Source organism: Triturus cristatus, chromosome 11 (genome assembly GCF_964204655.1).
Source record: "Triturus cristatus chromosome 11, aTriCri1.1, whole genome shotgun sequence".
NCBI classification, from domain to species: domain Eukaryota; kingdom Metazoa; phylum Chordata; class Amphibia; order Caudata; family Salamandridae; genus Triturus; species Triturus cristatus.
In genome coordinates, this window is record NC_140594.1 from 129,884,129 (window position 1) to 129,905,069 (window position 20,941).

Consider the following 20,941-nt stretch of genomic DNA (forward strand, 5'->3'; position numbering starts at 1 on the left):
TGAAATATTCATCACCTGGACCACATTCACCGCCTGCCTGTCCGAAGTTGGCAGCTACATGAAGACCAGCTGTCTGAAACTCAACACATACAAAACTGATGTGGTACTCTTCGGCAAGAACACCTCGCTATGGAGCTCCACCTGTGGCTAGTACATCTTGGGCCCACACGCTGCCTAGCCAATCAAGCCAAGAACCTAGGGATAGCAGTGGACAACCGACTTGCAGTGACATGCCAACTCAATCCAGTAGCCTCCTTCTGTTTCTACACCCCCAGATCCTCTAACATTTTCAAATGGCTCCAGATCAAGCCCACAGAAGTGTAACCCAGGCCCTCGTTACCAGCAGGCTGGATTACAGCGACACTGTCTGCATCACCACCCAATTGACCAAATGACAACTGACTATATAAAACATGGCAACCAGACTCTCACTCGGGCAGCGTCCATGCACACACATCACCTCACACCTCAAAGGACTCCACTAGCTCCCTATTCAGAAACATGCACTCCTCAAGCATTCACTTGCACCTTTCACCCTAGGCCCGTCCTACCTCAACAGCCATATCAATTTCCACTGGGCAGGCCTTCGGTTTGTAAACATCCCCTGCATACGCAAAGACAGAGGTCGCACCTTTCCCTGTCTCGCTCCTAAAGCCTGTAACAACCTTCCCCTACACATCAGGGCTGCATCTGCAGTGCTTCAATTCCAAGACATGGCTCTGTGTCTAGGCCCCAAGCATGGCTAGCGCAGCCCCTATCTTATTAGTGCCAGGATTCCCTCTGGGTGTATCGTGCACTCTGTAAGTACACATACCATGTTACTTTACCTGCCTGGATGTCAAACATATGCCAGTTCACACTGATGAAATGGAACACTCTAGAGAGCAGGCTATCTCCTTTTAACATTCTTTTATTAAGGGCACTTTTAAACAATATGTATTGCAGTTTTCAAGGAAAGGAGAAGATAGAAACATAAGCTGCAAAAGTAAAGACGTTTATCATACATCATTTGGTCACGGAAGAGGGCCGTTCCAATACGTTTTCCATCAAGAACATCAAAATAAGAGTTGAGACTCCTGAACTGGGCAACGCGACCATCATCATGGTGAAAAGCTAGCCATAAAAATTGTGGAGATAGTTAGGGTGAAGGAACTGCACAGAGAGCATTTAGCTGCATTGGTATGCTTTTCCTTTTATCCATGAGATGGAAACCTATGTAAGAAGTTGGCACTTCTGGCAATGTGTGCTGCTTCATATGTGAAAGTCAGGGATAGTCTTCCAAATGTGTGTGAACTTTGCAGGCATGTTTTTAATGCTTGCTGTTTCTTTTCCATTTGTATGGTGCACATCGCAAATTTTGTTGTGCACATTTGGCGGAGTAAACAAATGTAAGTATCTACAGTGTTGCAGCATCCCTAATCAGAAGTATCGACGTGAATTAGAGGTAATTGCTTTTATGAAGATCTTCAAATTGGGCTTCAACTTTATATCCTCTGGCAGCAAGTGCCATATCTGGGCTCCAAGCAATGTGAATCTGCAGTCTCCTTTCCTGTGTAATTGCATTTGTATAGCGCTTACTAGCTCTGACGTTGACGCGCTTTACTGTGAGTAGCATGCTACTCTGGAACCCAAGGATAGTGGTTAATCCAGTGGTTACATTTTGGTTATTGCTATTAGTTATGTGCTCCCATGAAAAAATATTGCATGCATTTACTCCAGTTACAGATTATAAAAACACCAGTTAGGTGTGGTCATTAATGGGAGCTATGTGGTTTCAGGTGAATGGTTGGTGAGATATATAGGCTGGGGTTGATTAGGTAATGTTAGGTTGCAGGGATAAGGGTTTAAAGCCATAGAGGTTGTGATCTATGAGATAAGTTGTCGGCCTTTTGCAGGATTACAATAAGAGAGAATAAGGCAGACCGGTATGAGACTGAGAGACTGCTATACTCCGAAATATAAAGCATATGGAGGATGGAAGGTAAGAAGAGGGCCACTCTGAAGAAAGAAAGGAGAGAAATCATGCCTAAAGGAATCAAGCAAAATTAGGTTAAATTCAGTTTTTTTCCAAGCAGAGTTTTAGGAGTATAGCAGAAGATGGCTTTATGAGAAAGCAATCAATGTAAGCTGTTGAAAGCAATCTGAGGATGTAAGCTGGTAAAAAAACATACATAGTTCTCCATATCCGGGCAGATAGCTTAAAACTTGCAAGTTCGAATATACACATCACTTAAACATTAAGAGTCTAGCCTGATGGGTGCCATCTTAGGACAGCCCTATTAAAGATAGTCTGGAGTATACCAACCTGGAAACATGATCTGTACGCTGCACAGTGCCAAAGTATAGTTTTTAAACCTCTCATTAAATGGGACATATATTCACAGATATCACTTCCTGGATATTAGGCCCTACTTCCGATATTGATTCATCAAAGGCACTCCAAGTCACACACATTCTGAGCAGCCTTCCCGTTTCTTATCTTCTTTCTTGAATTTATAGTCTTCCTTATCCTGCTCCTTCTTTCTGGGAGTCACTTCTACAAGAGCATCTGACAACCTGACTTTAAAAAACGGCATAGTGTGTAACTAGATCTCCCCCTTATAAAGTTCTAGATGTGTGTGTCCTTATAAAAATGCTGGCCAATTCAAGAGAGATCAAACAATTGATTGCTATCGTCCCCCGGTATTCTCTTAGGGTGGACCAGTCAGTCATTTTAGTTTTACTGGGACAGCGATTGCACCAGGTTCGCAGAAAGGAGAGGCCCACTCATAATTAAGGTAGACCCTGAGTTGGTGGTTCTTGCCTCTTTGGAAGCTGCACTAGGACTATCTCTTTAGGGTGCCCTTTCTCATAGCGCTGATCAGTCTTACGTTTCGAGATTTAGAATAAATGTCTTCAACCCAAAGTTTTTTTTTTAGGCCAGTTGAGGTGGGTTGTGCTCAGCTGACCATCCTTACAAGGATCTTGGAGGGATTATTCCAGTCTAGGATTGCATGGCAGGGAAGAAGCACAAGAATCTGTACACTTTATGGCTCTGAACAGGTGATGCTTAAGTGCTTCAGCCAGTGACTGCTTTTCATATAGAATTTTATGAGACACCGAGGTGAGATAAGAGACTGCAGCCTTGGTATTTTCAGGTAAGGATTACCTTCTGGTAGATGAGGAGGCGGGAGACGTGAATGAAAAGGGCTGTAGGGAGGACTGTTCTGCACCCCAGTTGCATTTATAGCAACCGTTTGCGAGTGGAGAAAAAGGACCAGGACACCGTCCACTCTTCAGTTTCCAGGAGTTAGTAGATAGCTTAAAAATCAAAAGTTCAAGATGAGGGCATCCCTTTCCTTGGGGATGCACTTCTGATGGGTGGCTGAGTAGTCTGGCTCAACTTGAAATACTCATCCCATACTGTCCCATATGCACTGCAATAATCTGGGTAAGTGGCTGTCAAGGAAAGGGTCTAGAGTGTATGTAGCACTGCCCTTGTAGTGTTTCACCAAACTCCTAAGGTGAGTGATGGAATACTCCAGAATCAAAGCGATAAGTTACCCACCTTTTGCTATGTCATCAAGTTGCTGAAAGTTTACTTAGACCTTAGCATAACGGTCCATATGCAATGTATTTAATTGGAAATGTGGTACAACCCCTTGATAATGGAAGACATAGGGGCCGATTCCGATCCGGGTCGGAAGGGCACCGAACGCGATCGGGCCGGAAAAACTACAGCCGTACGCGTGTTTTTCGCCTGACTCGTACAGATGTACGAGCGAGCAAGTATGATGCGAGCTACGTGAAATTCATCGACCGAGTCGTTTCCGGGCCCGAACCACTCCGTACGTCTCGGTCATAAGCTAACCGTGGCGTGCAAGGGATGCGATTTACGACCGAGCCAGTACGATGCACGCGTCGGACAACCTGTGCGAGCCGTAGTGTCCGGCTCGCAAAACATCCGGGTGGTTGCCTTTGGGGGTCCGCGTCGGACACCCTGTCACCCGCAGCCCTGTGACTCGGACACAGGGGGAGACCCAAGGGTCCCCCCAACACAGGCATGTACGGTGCGGATTGCAAACCCACTGTAGGGGGCGCCCTTGCGTGAGACATACCCATTCAGTCAATGTTAGCCCATGTACTCGTCATACGACTGGCTCCCATTGACTTCTATGGGAGTCCGACTCTCTCGGACGGACTGCAGGACTCCGGCTCGGTCGGAAAACACTCCGGATCCGGCTCGGTCAGAGTGCTTTCTGACCCGGATCGAAATCGGCACCATAGTCGTAATGTGGTAGACTTTTGAAGATCTGATCCCAAACTGTTGAACTAAGGTTAAGGAATGAGAAGCTATTAAACAGGACTGCATATCAAAAACCGGTATTATGTCTAAGAGAACTGCACCTGAGCCTAGCCATGTAGATGGGTTGAAACTATAACGGTGCACTAGTAGGATGATTACTGAGAAGGGCAGGGTGAAAGTGGCTCCCTGTTAAAACGCAGTGTTCTGCAACCCGGTTGTCATGCACATTGAATTGTACTGTATTTAGTTTTGGTGTGAGATTAAAAAGTACCTTCTTTTTCATAAAGCTAAGCACTGGGTTGGACATTATTTTATTGCATCCGTTAGTGGGCCATTGACTTCTAAGCTCTTGCCCTTCACAATCCCTACCTGAGAAGCATGCAACTGTTTGCCCATGCTACCCTGGTAGTCAAGTGATAGTTACATTTTATGGATGGTCAAATGACTAACTGTTGCGTAAACTACGGCTCTGGTGTAGTTCTATAGGATTTGCTTTTGCACCCACGGGTGACACAGGTGAACGTGGTTCAATGATCCAGTGCTGAATGTGAAAGACAGGTTAGTGTAGCCCTGCAGAATCCCATCCAATACATTGTTGAAGTGGAATTCTTGTTACTAAAATTCCCTAAACCGGTATCTGGGGCATCGTGGTACTGGAAACAAACCTATTTCACTCTTTACATCACACATAAATGGCACTAAGAAGAATGGACATTTAACTAAAAGCATTTATTGCAACAGGGTGAAGCTGTTTCTCGGCACACCTAAAATAACCACACTGTACCATAAAAACAGCAAATAAGTATGTTGTGAATAACGAGAATAAAATGAACATTTCTAACATAATTAAAATGTAAATTAAAATCTAACCCCCTAAAACCTACTTCTATGCCCTACACTAGGAGAACATTGAAAGTAGGACTCGCAATTTAGAGTTTCTTAAGGAGAAGCAACTCACTGCAAATACTTTGTTGATAGCAAAAGCTGTGGTTATCAGAGAGGCTTGTAGGCAGTGTTTCCTGAGAAAGGAAAACACATGACCCTGCAGTGTCCTTTCTCCTGGCCTCAGCTCGTTATCTGCAACTGGTGCGATGCAGCATCTTCTTGGTGCACTGGAAGCAGTCAAACACGTCTGTGGCAGTATCTTGTGCAATAATCTGGGCAAAGGACCTCTCCTAACAAGTTAAGTGATAGCCCTTTTATTCTATCTCTTTTTAAGGATTGGAATTTCTGACATAGAATTGCATCAATGTGTGTGTCCTGGACATACCAAAATGATCATATAGGGTAAATGGACCATTAATTCAGATGACAACATTGTGCCTGTTCATCTGTATTGGCTCTTATTTGATATTGTGATAATAAAACACTTGTCCCAGACTGACGTCACACCAGGTGTTTTATCTGTCATTGTCTGAATGACTTGACACTCACGGTGTTTGAAAAGATGAGGTCAGATGACATTTGTGACAATGGCAGATACAACAACTGTTCTGCAGAAATAGAGAGGATGGAGATTCAGTTTGCCTTAAATTGGAGCGACGGCTTACCCAAGATGGAGTTGAGTCTTATGGACTTCACTACATCCCCGGCATATATGTCTGCTTTGTGACATCATAGGGGCTTATCCACATGTAGGGATTTATCTAATGCATGGGTACTTGCAAACATTTCCCGAGGGCCACAAAGGTTGGTCTGCAATGTGACCGAGGGCTGCATTGATGCCAGCAGGTGGGTGGTCTGGTGGAGCAGGGGGTGGTAGGTGGGTATAAGGGAAACAAAGCATTAACATCTAGTGGCTGAATTGCACAATTTGAAACCAGAAAACCTGGGATTATTCCCAGCTTTCCCAGTTTACCAAATGGTGTGGTCCTTGGAGGGGACAGGCTGCAGTGGCATCCCACCACCTTCCGCTATTTGGGGATCAGAATCTACAGGACCCCAGCATTTGTTTTGTATGGGAACCTCCTTCGAGCAATCGCATCTGTTCGAGCACAAGTTGGCTTCTGGAACACCCTACCCCTTAATGTGCCTAGTCGGGTGGCACTGACCAAAATGATAGTGCTGCCCCGCCTACTTTATTACTTTGCAAATCTGCCTCTGTATGTTCCCGCCAAGCTGTTCCGCGACCTGGAGGTGCTGCTGCGCGGCCTCATCTGGAACAAGGGGAGACCGCGAGTAGCGCTGGCTAAGATGTACATGCCCACGGATTCCGGGGGCTTGGCGGTTCCTAACATGGAGCTGTACTAGCTCGCGGCGCAGATGCAATGGGTGACGGGGTGGCTGTGTGGCAAGCAGCTTGAGGACACCGCCTCGCATGCGGCTGCCTGGACACGAACACAAATTAATACACTGTTCCACCCGATAACCCGCACGCCCTGCCCCTCCCAGGTTTACCTGTCGGTCGCGTGCAGATGTTTCCTGCGGTGCCTTCGTCTCACACGCGCGACTAAACCATACGCCCCGGGTTTGCCACTCTTGGGCATGCCTAGCCCGATGGGACCGCTCACGGAGGTCCACTTGACTGGATGGGAACAGGCGGGGGTGGACACGTTAAGCGATCTGTATGTAGATGGAGACTTACTAACGTTCGCCGCCCTGGCTGAAGACACGGCTCTCCCAGCGGGACAGTTCCTCCTCCATGCCTCCCTCATGCACACGCTCACGACTTCCTGGGGTGACATGGCGGTGGAACCCCCGACGCACACCTTCATCCAATATCTGCACGTTATGGGCAATGGCGCGCACGTCATACACTGGCTAGCACAGGCGCTGCAGGCGCACTCGCAACCATCCACCTTGGCACTGAGGGAGCGCTGGGCGGCGGACAGGGGCAGAGACTGGACGGATAAGGAATGGGCGATGATACTGGCCAGCCCGACCAACATTCCACGCAACCCCCGCTTTAAAATTATACAATACTACATCCTGCAGCGTGCGTATCTCACACCTGAAAAGATTAACAGGTACTTCTTGCGGGCCGATGCACTTTGCCAGCGGTGCCCGCTACCGGGAGCGGACCTCTTACATATGCTTTGGCACTGTCCTGGCATACAGGCATACTGGGGCAGCGTATTGTCACTACTTGCGCGCGGAGCTGATGGCCGACTACCGCACACGTGGGACGCATGCATACTAGGCTTGTATAAGCGCACAAAAGAAAACAGTGCAGGCACGCTTTTGGGACATGGGTCTCATAACGGCCAAACGCTTGCTCACCAAACATTGGAAGGCAGTGATCCCCCCGCATATCAGTCATTGGAAGGCCTCCTTCGTTAACTGGGCGTGGGCGGAGAGTGCGGTGCTTCTCCGCGAGGAAACTGCAGGGCTCCGGAAGTTCCCCATCGCCCAGCTTTGGGATGGCCTCCTCGCAGCCTTCCAGGCGGCCTGCCGGGACCGAGGGATAACCTGAGTCTTTGGAGGGCATCGCTGCCTTGCTGGCTGGGCGGCGACGTCCCTGAGACCATGACGGGGCTGGCTCCCGCCCCCCTCTGCTTGCCCCCTAGCGCCTCTCGCTTTTGACCTACAGGAGACTGCTGCCGGGCATCGATTGCTGTACGACTCTGGCGCACGAGTGGAGATAGCTGCTGCCGCAGTCTGCGGCAGCGCACACAGTACCCGGATACGGGCCCAGACGGGAGGATATGATCATCCCACCCTCCCCAGAAACTCCCTCCCAGACACAGAGGAACGCCTTATCCATAAGGGAAACAGAGTGCGGGCGCAGACGCTGCGGGCTCTCGGCCTTACTGATAGCCCCCTCTCCCCCCCTCCCCCCGCCCCCCCCTCCTGCCTGCTGCTTACCGTGTCTCTCGCGTGGCCCAGCGGTGCTCCACTTGGCAGATGCTGTCCACTCCTACTCTAACGCAGAATGATCTCCTTTTCCCTCCTCCCCCCTTACCCTTGACCCCATCTGAGTTTACGACCCTAATCTTGATCCCCCCCATCGCACCACATGCACAGGGAGCAGTTTGGTTGTTGGTTACGCTCCCTGACCGAATCCCTATCCAACCACAGATAACAATTGTTGGAGGTGTTGTCCGGCGCCCCCGAGGCGCTGCCCTACCTAACGTGTCCTGAATAATACTGATGAGACCGCACTGACGCGCGCTGCGAGTGGGAGGCGATCACGCCCGGACAACACGGAACGGTCCCACTCGGAGCGCACAGAGTTGCATACCAGACATACCCAGGCGCTCGGCGACTTGGGGGGCACACTGCTGGGGGGACGGAAGCGCGCCCCGTACCGCGCACACGGAGTTGAACTGCGCAGCCACACACTGGACTCGTCGGGTATATGCACTGCCATATATGTCTTTGTGAGCTATACTGCCACCTCCTTGTCGCGCTCCGGCCTATACCGTGAACAGGACACTAGTGCTACGCTGCCCGGAGACCTTAGCATTTGGGGGTAAACTCGGTGCCTTGCGCGACTCCCGCTAAGGGCCTGGGCGGCAACTGCAGTAGCCGCAATGTGGGCTGGAACACAGCGCCATCCTCTATTGCTGGTAATGCGCTTCAGATGCACCACAGCAAAACACAGAAAAGCACCATTGACCTGCCTTTACACAATGTACGCACCTAATTCCTATACGAATGTTCACCTGTACATCGCCGCCGGACCTCCGGGTTGCCGGCTGAATGGCTGTGTCTCACCACCTGGATATGTGTGTCTTTGTCTTGCTGATCCGACACCTTGGATAGTAAACGTACATTGTAAAATGATGCAACTACGATTAATAAAGGTTTTCAAAAAAATTTTTTTAAAAAAAATGGTGTGGTCCTTGGCAATTGATTTATTTCACTTTTCCTCCTTCTTCATTATCACATATAAGAGGACCTCAAAATACATTACTTCAGGGTGTGGGCTGTACAAAATCTTCTCCTTTGTTAGATTTAATAAACTATAATGTTGTTCATGTGTAATTGGTACCTAGGGCACCCTAAGAGTGCACATAACTGACTTGCCTCTTAGTTCAATTTTGTCATTGTTAGTCTGGGGGTAAGAATGAATGTTTCTAAATTCATATTTTAAAACTATCACTTTAAAAAAATACTTCTCATGCACTGATATTATCTGATATACTAAGGTGAAAAGGCTCTACAGGTTAATGAAATACACTTTTTGAAGTTTGAAGAGACCTTATCATATTTTTACACTTTTGCTGCAAGATGGCTTTGAAAATGGAAGTTGTTCCTAAAGTTAAGTGGTGCAGGATAATCTAGTTACTTTCTTTTCTCAATTTCAATTAACCTTTATGTAAAGGCTTGCCTGTTTATTTAACATGCTTTAATGTTCCCGATGAGTCGAGTGAACATTATCCCAGTGCTACTGTGGAACAGGGGGCCGCATGTATAAATCAGGAGGGCTGCATGCGGCCCCCGGGCCGTATTTTGAGTATTCCTGATCTAATGTATAGGAAAATACATGCTCTCAATATATCAAGACAAATTCTATATCTAAAACCTTATGCATACAATGTGTCATGATAAAAATTACTGGTAGAATATATTCTAGATTATAACACCGTGAAAAATTATGCCATGAGCTAAGCATGAATGGTTTCCATAAGCCTTGCATGTTTCAAGCAATTTATAAATATGTAAAGCTGTGAATGCATCTTACAAAATTGGACAAAAAACAGATATGTGTTGGTGGGTAAACATACCAGTCTTGATCATAAATTGGGCAATTAAAAATACTGCACCTTTAAAAAAAACAAAATTAAAAAAAGTTAATTGAGAAATTGAAAATAAATAATTTTGTTTCTTTGCTGTCTCTGTGATACGGATAAAATCAGATACATGCCTATGATCGTTAATCCTTGTCAGAGGAGATGTCTGTGTCATCAAGTGCACATGTAGCATATGTGTGGTCAATAAGGAAACCGGTTACTGCGTTTTTGTTGTTAACTCGCACATTTGATCGACCAGCAACTGGTAGTGTTGGAATTCTTCCCTTGGAGGCTCGAACATTAACAGTGAATTAAGCAATTCATTGAGTGTTGTGTCAAAGTGTCACTGGTGAGACTGATGTATCATAGTCGGCATCCTGTAGCAGGGACATATGCATTGCTCAGCATTTTCTCTGGTACTGTTGTAGTTGTTGCAGCATAGCATTCATATCAAGATAAGACACTGGGGGCTGTTCCAGATGTAGGTCAACAATTATTTCAGTTGGACAGTTCATGCCCCAGAACACAGGATTCATTTGTGTAGTAGTGTCCTTTTTGTGAAAGGATAGCCTCCAGTTTTTGCTGAGTCCAGAAAGCCAAGCATGTCATACATAATATACTAGAGTCTGTCTGCATCTTTATTCAGCTGGACACATGTTCTCCATGTTCTTGATTTCCTTGTTGGAACAGGATAAAAATGACAACACCACAGCTGATAACAGTAAGATGGTTGGAAACCTCCAAACAGGCTGGAGAAAGATGACTATACCACAGTCGATTAAAAGCAAGACTCCCTACAGACTGGAGAGCAAAGAGTGGAAAAATGATGGTATCGGTCCAAATACTGCTTTAAATCCGGTCCCAAACCAGATCCAATGTTCTTAAAAAGATGCACAACACCAGTTGTCAAAGACGAATTGAAAATTGTTTGCACAAAATCAGCAAAAAGTGTTGGATATTGGGTGTGTGACAGCCTCTGAATCTCTGAAGCAGTTCTGGCTGTCTGCAGATTATATAGTTCAGCTGCAGAAGCCAAAGGGACGTCTTTTTGAAGCACAACTGACAATACTTCGTTTGTTGTCAAAACGCATGTCGATACTAGGCAAAGGGATATTTCTAATTATGTTTCAAGGTGACAGGTACATGGTCTTTCCATAACTCTTTACTGTTTTTGAAACTTTAATAATCACCTATGGCTGCCGGGTTCCAGCCCACAGCAAGTAACATTTGTTTTAAAAAAAAACTAGATGAGAACCATTATTCAGTACATGATGTGTAGGTCACAGATAAAACACAACTCAACCCTGGCATCATAGCGCTACATATTCCATGCAAAGAAATAATATCACACAGTAGGGAGTGACCCAGGGGGTTTCTGCAATTAGCTGTACTATTATATACAGGGTCATCTGCCTCAAGAAACACTCAAGAAAAAGGACGCTTCCACTAATGGAGCAATTGTATGTGGTATCATACCAGCCTACAGATTAATATTCTTGGCAGGTGTGAAAATGAAACATAATCGGTAGAGAAATGATGTCATGTATTAACCATGTCACAGGTAGTGTATCACTAGCTGAAAATGGTACTTTCTTCCATTTGCTCAATACTCAATAGTGTATATATGGATTCATTCTGTGCTATTGTTTTCTGTGTTAGTGTCAGATTATACAGTTGAAAAATAGCTGTTCCGTTTAAAAGTTGCCAAGTCACAAAACCTGACCTTAGTGTCTGTAATGCCCAATTTAATTGTATGATGGTTATTAACTGAGCTTGTTCTTGTTGTAAACTCCAGATACCCTTTTATAAGGTCTAAGGTTGAGGGCAGAATATGGTTTAATGAGTACACCCTTTAAGAAAGTGTGTGCATTCCATTGTCCATATTTTAAGGGCTGCTTGCAAATTTTCCTGATCTATTTGCGTAATTCTTTCTGCAACTTCTTTTTCTGAGATTTTGTTTAGGTCATTGTAAATGATATATTCATTTTTCAAGGAATCTTCTATTTCTAGTAGGGCGTGGTCCTAAAACAAAATCAGAAACATCCATGTTTTCTTTAATTAGGGAAAAATGCTCTGTCACAACTGAAAGACTCAAATGTTCTACTCATTGTCAGCATAGTTTACCTACACTTTATGAAGTGACCATTACAGGTGCTTGCAGACTATAACGTGGATTGGGGCGTGTAGCTTTAGGTCCAGGAGTGTTGGAAAGAAAACAGAGCATGCAGGTGTCTGAATCATATGGCCAAAAGTTTAAACCTTCAATAGGGATCTCAGTAGAATTATAAGATCCATTTTGGATCATATCATTTATGTCCGATTCTGACATATTCATTTGAAAGTGGCAGTTATTGAACAGGCTCAGTTTTACTTTTGGTATAGAAGGTTCCTTTGGGTCTTTCACAGTACCAAATACCAAATCCCAGACAGGTAGTCTGCTTAATAGTTTTGCTCAGAAAAATAATTTCTTTAAGTATTACGCATGCTTGAAATAAGACTTCGTTGCCTTGAATTTGCCAAAATTTGGTTGCCCAAATACTTTTCTCATTAATATTTGCTTTCCAATACTCCTATCCCTGCATAGTCAGATTTTGACTAAACTCAGTGGAATAAATAGGTTTGTCAGTAGTGATTAGGTTTGTCTAAAGAAGTTGTAGCTTCTGTGTGAAATAGAAAGCTGAAGGACTCAATAGGTCATCAATCAATCAATCCGGGAATAGTAAGCGCGCTACTCACCGTGAGGGTCTCAAGGCGCTGGGGGGGTCCACAGATCTGTTTAGCCGAAGATCCAGGTCTTGAGGGTCTTCCTGAAGGTGTTCAGGGAGGGGGCGCGTCTAATGTCTGACGGAAACTTGTTCCAGGTCTTGGCTGCAATGTGAGGGAAGGATCTTCCGCCTGCTCTGTGGATGTGCGTGGTTTTGGCCAGTGCGAAGTTGGAAGATCTGAGGTTTATTTTGGGTACGTGGAAGATGATTCTGTCGTTGAGGTATTTGGGTCCGTTATCTCCACGGGGAGCCAGTGGAGACTTCGTAGGTGTTGACTGATGTGTTCGTGTCGGGGGATGCTGAGGACGAGTCTGGTGGTGGTGTTCTGTCTGGAGTTTGCGGAGTAGGGACTTGTTGATGCAGGCGTAGAGTGCATTTCCATAGTCCAGTCTAATGGTGATGAGTGCGTTAGTGACTGTATTACTTGACTCAGGGGGGACTCAGGTCTTGTGGAGGGTGTTGAAGCAGCTGGAGGTGACGGCGTTGACTTGTCGGTTCATGGTGAATGATGATTCGAGTACGATGCCGAGGTTCTTGGCGTGGCCTGAGGGGGTAGGTGGGCTTCCGAGGGCGGTCGGCCACCAGGTGCTGTCCCATGCAGTAGGGGTGGTACCGAGTGTGAGAAGTTGGCCTGGTATATGCTGTCCACTAGTTATAGTGGGCACCCTCACCAGTCCAAACAACCCCTTATTGGTTATAGGTTAAAGACCACCTTTATTGAAAGCTAGCTATGGAGAGCAGCCTTCAGGCTAAGTCTTGAAGGAATGTAAAGCAGCTTGTTTTACCCGTCTATAATCTCTGGAATGACAAATGAAATGACAACCACACCAGGTATATATTTAAAATATATGTATTTAAGATAAAACACACCCCTCTAGTCTCTTTATGAGGCTGGAGTTCGAAGTACTTAAGTTACAAGTCAGTATTCAACAGTAAAAGCACAAATACACGTTTGGACCCTAGGGGCGTACCAAACCATATACCAATAAAGTGGTATAAGAACCACAACTGAACTAGACACAAGGCCTAGAGCCTGTAGAAGTGCTTGGACCACAAGGAACCACCCAAGGTAGTGACACAGGGGACCAACGGGGGACGTGTGCAGTGTGAGAACACAGCCGCGAATCGCCGTTAACTTCTATGGGGAAAGACGCGGTTGGAAATTAAGAGTTTAAGGACACTTAGAGGATGACTACGAGCAAACCCTTTTGGACTTAGGGGTGTCTAGGGCCAACACCCATGGGAACACCGGAGTACTTGAGTTACCTCACCCAGGGAAGCCGGGTGCATAGGTGTCTTTTGGTGTCGGGTCGTGTCGCTGTTTTCAATGGAAGCTGGCAAGGAAGTGCTGCTGCCGTGAAGAGCAGAAGTGTCTGAAGGGATCCAAGCCTTGATCGAGGATGGAAGGAACCTGAAAGCAGAGGGGACAGAGTCTGGGTCCCTTACCAGTGACCAGGGGCACGATAGTCCATTGCCCACAGATGTCGGGTGCTTCAGGTGAGTTGATGGGTGTCTTGACTCTTCAGCCACGAGATCCAGGAGGCGCCGATGATGACCAGGAGCTGGATTCAAGCTGTCCCACGAAGTCTGGCGAGTGCTGCGGTGTCGGCGACCAGAATGGACCCAACACTAGCCCCTGTGTCCCTGAATGCCACAGCATTCTGACCATTAATCAGTGGCTCCAATCTGTACCTGGCCAATGCATTGGGACCTATGGTAAAAGTGGCAAATCCCATACCACCATCAGAGTCAGAGGAGTCCGATAAGGAGGCCCTTCTTAAATTAGGGCCTACCTCTGTTCCACTTGCAAAAGCACCTCACCCTTTGGGTGCACTACTCCCAACTGGGGGATTACTACTGGTAGTACCAGGAGAGGTGGTAGTGTTAGTTGGTGTAACATTTTCTTTATTGCCATCTACAGCTGGTATCCCACCGGAGAGATCACAGGGACCCCGACGGAACAGGGGACCGCAAGCACAACAGGTACGACGGTAGGCTATGGACACATATGCGGCCCCATGCACAGTGATTGAACCGAGAGGCGCGGTGTGGCAATAGAGAGCATGCTCTGATCAAGTTCACTTTAAACATCAATAGCTGTGAACCCCTAATACTGTTAACAGAAGTGATGCTGGGGGCACAGTGTGAAGGGAAGAGTTCACGCCTGGCTGCACAAGAGAGAACCAACATAAGCTGAATGTGCATGGGCAGAACACGTTGCCCCAGCTCAGGGAAGAAAACCAGGGACACGAGCATTTTAACACACAAGACAGAAGACAGCACTAAGTCAGAGCACAGGGGCAGAACACAATCAAAGGCAGCTCGTGGTGCTGAGCACCACAGACCTCGTGCAGCCACAAACATTTAGTAGGGGGGACATCTGCGCGCAAGCTACGAAGTGATGTTCCTGGTTACTCCATGTCTCCACCACTAATCTTCTGCGTTCATCACCATCAGTACACTTGTTGCTCGATGTCCTTATCTCCATTGCTGCCTGACCTTAATGAGGACGACCTGCAACTGAGTTACGGTAACAAAACCACCAATCCCAAGGCAATGAACCCTAACGAGATCTCCAGTTCAGACATTTACCCCCCCCCCCCCTCCATCAACACTGTAACGGATACTTTTGATGGAACTTTTGACAATGCTTCCTGGGCGGTAACCAGAACTTGTCTTTATTTTCCGCGGTGCCCGAGCAACCTTGGCTGATGCCCGGTGGAGCTGTCTCTTGCAGCTAAAGAGGAGTTTGGCTCTGGTTCACCCCTTGGCCGGCACCTACCCAGCTGGACATCAGACATTGTTCTCCTCACCTCCCCGTTGTGTTTACTATTTACATTCCTTACCCCTGTTTGCCTTTTCTCCTCTACCTTTCCACCCCCCATAAGACGGGTGTATGCGTTAATAAGTAACTGATGTAACTATGTAACAATGTTCTGATGCAATGTCCTATCTCATGTAAAGCACTCTGATACCTTCAGGTTTAGCCAGCGCTATTTAAAACTTTTCAAACTTTCCCTCTTTCATTCTTTGTCTTCCTCCCCGGATCCTATCCTCCCTCACCTGAATCTCTCCCCTTGCCTCGTTCTTAACGCATGCAACTGCGCCCCAGCAACTGGTTACTAGGCTCTGAAACTGTGTTTCTTGTAACTATTGTTAGCCATGTGCCCTTTACCAAAGTGCTCCTTCTCCCCTTGTTGGGGAGGGATCCAGCATTTATGCCCTGGAGTCTCAGTGACCCCTCTGAGAGAGTCCACAGCCTATAGGGAGCCACACACAGCGGAGGTGTGGGAACAACACCTTTTCCACTGGGATCACAGCACACCGGACGTGGGACACTGTTTTTTTGTGTCTCCCGGTTAAGTTTCCTTCTCCCTCCGCCACCTCTTTCCCTCTTTCATTCTTGGTCTTCCTCTCCTGCTCCTATCCTCTCTTCCGCTCCTATCCTCTCTCCCCAGAATCTCTCCCCTTGCCTGCTTTTTCCCTTAGTATTCGTTTTTAACGCATGCAACTGCGCCCCAGCCACTGGTATCTATGCTCTGAAACTGTGCATCTTGCAACGATGTAACTTGTAACTATGCTATGAAACAATGCTTGTCCTCATGTAAAGAGCTCTGATACCTCCGGGTCTAGCCAGCGCTATATAAAACTTTTCAAATAAATAAATAAAACATTGCCAGCCCTGGGGCAAGTGGGATCTGTTTTCCAGTGTCCAGGCTTTTTACAGACATGGCAATAGGGTTTTTTTTCAGGGGAGGAAGGAGTTTGGGACCCACCCCCAGAAGAGGACTTTTGGGGCCCTACAGTGGACTTCTCCTTAGATTTATCCCCACCTTTCTCTTGGGACTTGGTAGAATCTTTCTTCTGGTCACTACCCTGATTCTTAGGCCTTACCCTGGTTCTGACCCATTTGTCTGCCTTCTTTGCCAATTCTTGGGGAGAGGTCAGATCAGAGTCCAGCAGGTACTGGTGTAAAAGCTGGTTTTGACAATTATTAAGGATCTGCTCCCTCATAATCAAATTGTACAATCCTTGAAAGTCATGCACTTTACTGCCATGTATCCAACCTTCCAGTGCCTTAGTAGCACAATCTACAAAGTCAACCCAGTCTTGAGTCTGAGCCTTTTGGGTGTCTCTGAACTTCAACCTATACTGTTCAGTGGTTAGGCCAAACCCATCAATCAGAGCACTCTTCAAGACCTCGTAATTGTCCGCACATCCTCTTCTCTAACAGTGAGGAGCTTATCTCTACCTTTGTCTGCAAAGGAGAGCGATAAGATTGCTGCCCACTGCTCCTGGGGGACCCTTTGTACTTTACAGGCCCTTTCTAGTGCAGTTATCCATTTGTGGATGTCATCCCCACTCTGGTAGGGAGGGACAATCTTATTCAGGTTTCTATGGTCATAAGACCTCCTCCTATCTCTAGGGATGGTGCCGCCACCATGGGACTCTAGTCCCATCTTTTTTCTAGCTCTGTAGAGCTCTAGGGCCTCCTTATCTAGGGCTACCTGCTTTCTTCTGATTTCAAGCTGAGCTTCCTCATACTTGAGCAGTCTCTCCCTTCTCTCCTGAGAGGTTTCCCTCCTATGAGAGGAGATGGAGGTCCCTATAGATGAGTTAGAATGGTTAGACTCCACTGAGGGAGATCTTGACCTTCTAGGCCCACCACCAACTCTCCCAGGAGGGACAAAGAGGGGTCCATTGTGGTCCTCTCCATCACTGTCTAGGGGAATTGGATTTTCCAGGTCCAGATCATTGTCATTTGCCTGGCCAGCCTCAGAGGTCAGGTCATGGGGAGTTACACCCCTCGGCTTTTCCTCAGGTGCTGTTCCACCCACTCTGCCTACCCCTTCAGATCCTATAGATCTGCTGAGATCATCCAGCCTGAGTACCTCTATGAGATGCTGGGTGGTTGGACTTTTGCCTGTCTTCAGTTTCCTAGTTGTACATAATGCTCTCAAATCCATGAATGGGAGGTTATCATACTGGGAATTTAGAAGCCCATTGGCTTCTGGCATGGACCTACTGGTTCCTGGCCTTGAAGACATTACTAATGTGGTGTGGTGTGGTGTATTGCACTACCTACTCTAGTGCGGCCTACTAAACTCTCTTGAGTTGTAGAAAGGGTGTGCTAAGCCCTTAACACACAACTCTAAGTTCAGTAGAACTTACTGTATTCTAAAGCTTGTATTATATGTACCTAGAGTACCTTTAGTGTTTTTCAGTCAGTCACTCAATTGAGAATATCTGGTAAAACAATAGTAAGCTGGAATCCCACACGCTGCACACCAATGTGAGAAGTTGGCCTGGTATATGCTGTCCACTAGTTATAGTGGGCACCCTGTACCAGTCCAAACAACCCCTTATTGGTTATAGGTTAAAGACAACCTTTATTGAAAGCTATCCTAGTGGTAGCTATGTAGAGCAGCCTTCAGGCTAAGTCTTAAAGGAATGTAAAGCAGCTTGTTTTACTAGTCTATAATCTCTTGAGTTCCTAAATGAAAGATATCCACATCAGGTATATATATATAAAATATATGTATTTATTACTAAACACACCCTCCTAGTCTCTTTATGAGGCTAGAGGTCAAAACACATAAGTTACACTTCAAATATCACAGTAAAATAGCACAAATACACGTCAGGCCCTAGGGGCGAGCCAAACCATATACTAAAATAGTGGTATAAGAACCACGACTTAACTAGACACAAGGTCTAGAGCCTGTAGATTCGCTGGGACCCCAAGGAACCACCCAAGGTAGTGACACAGGGGACCCACGGGGGCTGTGTGCAGTGTGCGAACACAGCCGCGATCTCCCGTTAGCTTCTATGGGGAAAGTCGCGGTTAGATTTTTAAAGATTAGGGACACTTAGAAATGAGTCAGGACCAAACCCTTTTGGACTTAGGAAGTTCTAGGGCTAACACCCACAGGAGCACCGGAGTACTCGTGTTACCTCACCCAGGGAAGCCGGGTGCATAGGTGTCTTTTGGTGTTGGGTCGCGTCGTCGATTTCAATGGGAGCTGGCGAAGAAGTGCTGCTGCCGTGAAGATGGGAAGTGTCCGAAGAGATCCAAGCCTAGATCGAAGATGAGAAGAACCTGAAAGCAGAGGGGACAGAGTCTTGGTCACTAGCCAGTGACCAGGAAGGCGATGGACAGATGCCCACCGATGTCGGGTGATTTCAGGTGAAAGAGGTGAAGCTTGACTCTTCAGCCACGAGGACCAGGAGTCGTTGAGGATGACCAGGAGCTGGATTCCAGCTGTCCCATGAAGGATGTCGAGTGCTGCAGCGCCGGTGCCCGGATTGGACACAACAAGCCTTGGCAACAGCAACCCACGCAGAAACGAGAAAGATGCTTCGGGGCCGACCAGCAAGGTCTGAGGGACTCACCACTTGGTAGGGAGTTGGGGCACGTCTGAAGCAACCAGGGAAGCCCAAGGAAATTCAAAGTTACCCCCTTAGGGACCCACCAGTCAACGGACCAGGGATCGCGAAGGGACCTCGAGACGAAACACAAAATGGCGGCCCAAGGGTCACTCGGAGTGACCAGGCCGACAATCTTCAGTGCTCGAGGTGGGGGCTTCAATTCAGCCCAAGCACGACTTCAGGAGATGTCGAGAAGTCAATGCACTTGCAAAAGTGCACGGTGACCAGGAGTTCCGGTTCCACGCTACTCACGAGGGCTGCGGGTCTCAGCTTTGCTGGGGACTCAGGTCGGCCTGTGAGATGTCTGGAAATCCTCTTCCTGGGCAGCAAATACTTCAGAGTCCGGCGGGAGCTTTGGAAATGCAGACCGGAAAATTGCTTCGTTGGTGCCTGCCACGCAGGAGAGTCACTCCTTGACCCCAAGGGAGATTTCTTCAGTCCTCTGGTCTTTAGCAGAGCGTCGAAGGTCCAGGATTCGGCTTCAGAGTTTCGTCCAGGGTAATCTAAAGTTCTGGTTACAGAGGTTCCTTACTTATACCTAAGGAAGGGGTTGGATTGTCTCTGGGGACCCACATATGGGAGGGTTTGGAAAGAGGGGTGGCTACACCCATTTCCTTTGTCCAGTTTCGCACCAGAGCAGGGGCTGGAAGCCCCTGGACTGATTTGAGCTGGACTATGCACAGGGACACCAAATGTGCCCCCCAGTGCAGGACTTCAAAGCACTCCGAGAGTGCTCCCACCCAGCCCCAATACACATAAGCCTGTCTGGGAGGTGGTTACACCTCCCTGTGACAGGAAACCTATTGTCCAGGCCTCCCCTGCAAGAGTTTCGGTCAGCAGCAGGAGATCAGACCCGTGTCTGTGGCTGCAGCATCCATTTTGTGATGCCGGGGCTCTGTTAAGTTTTTACCGGGTAACCCAGTACTGCCATGTTTCTCCCTCTAGAAGGGTGGGATCATAATCCCACACCAGTTACTGGTGTGGAAGTATGATTCCAAGGTGTTTGACACCAAACATGACATGTTTCTGTGCAGCCAGTCCAAAGTTAGCATTTACCGTTTGGTTATAATGCACTTAAGAGTATATGGTCAGGCTGCACTACAAACAGCATCAGAGAAGGGTCTCCGAATGCTGCAGAGGGGCTCTGCTCATGCAGGGGCACCCTCTCACATAAGAACCAAGCACTCTGCCTTCAGGATTGATAAGGCCTGCCATAGGAGTGACTTATAGGTTTATATGTGCGTATATGTATAGTGATATAGGTAACCTATATCACAGTAAGGGGTGCATGCACCACCTTACCCAGGCTGCAGTAGCAGACCTGTGGTGTCATTTTGGGTGGCTTTTCAGGGGTGGCATAATACATGCTTCAGCCCCTGGTAGGCCTCTGGGGTACCTATGCCCTGGGTACATAGTATACCATATACTAGGGACTTATAAGAGCACCTCAGAATCCAATCTGTTATGTACCTAAGGTACATAGAATCATTTTACAAGAGAAAGCAGATAGGCTGGGGACCTGAATAGCAGGTTCCCAGCCAAACTAAGTCAAAAACCATCAAAACACCAGGACAAAAAGTGGGGGCAACCTTGTAGTCAGATTCCACCTTCCTATACTGAGGATGAGGACTTCTGTCTTCTTCGGCGTTGAGCTTCAGGCAGCTGTTGGTCATCCAGACTGCGACGTCTTGCATTCCTTTCTGGAAGCTGAGTTTAGCAGTGTTTGGGTCTTTGGTGAGGGAGAGGATGAGCTGGGTGTCGTCGGCGTAGGATACGATGTTGAGGCC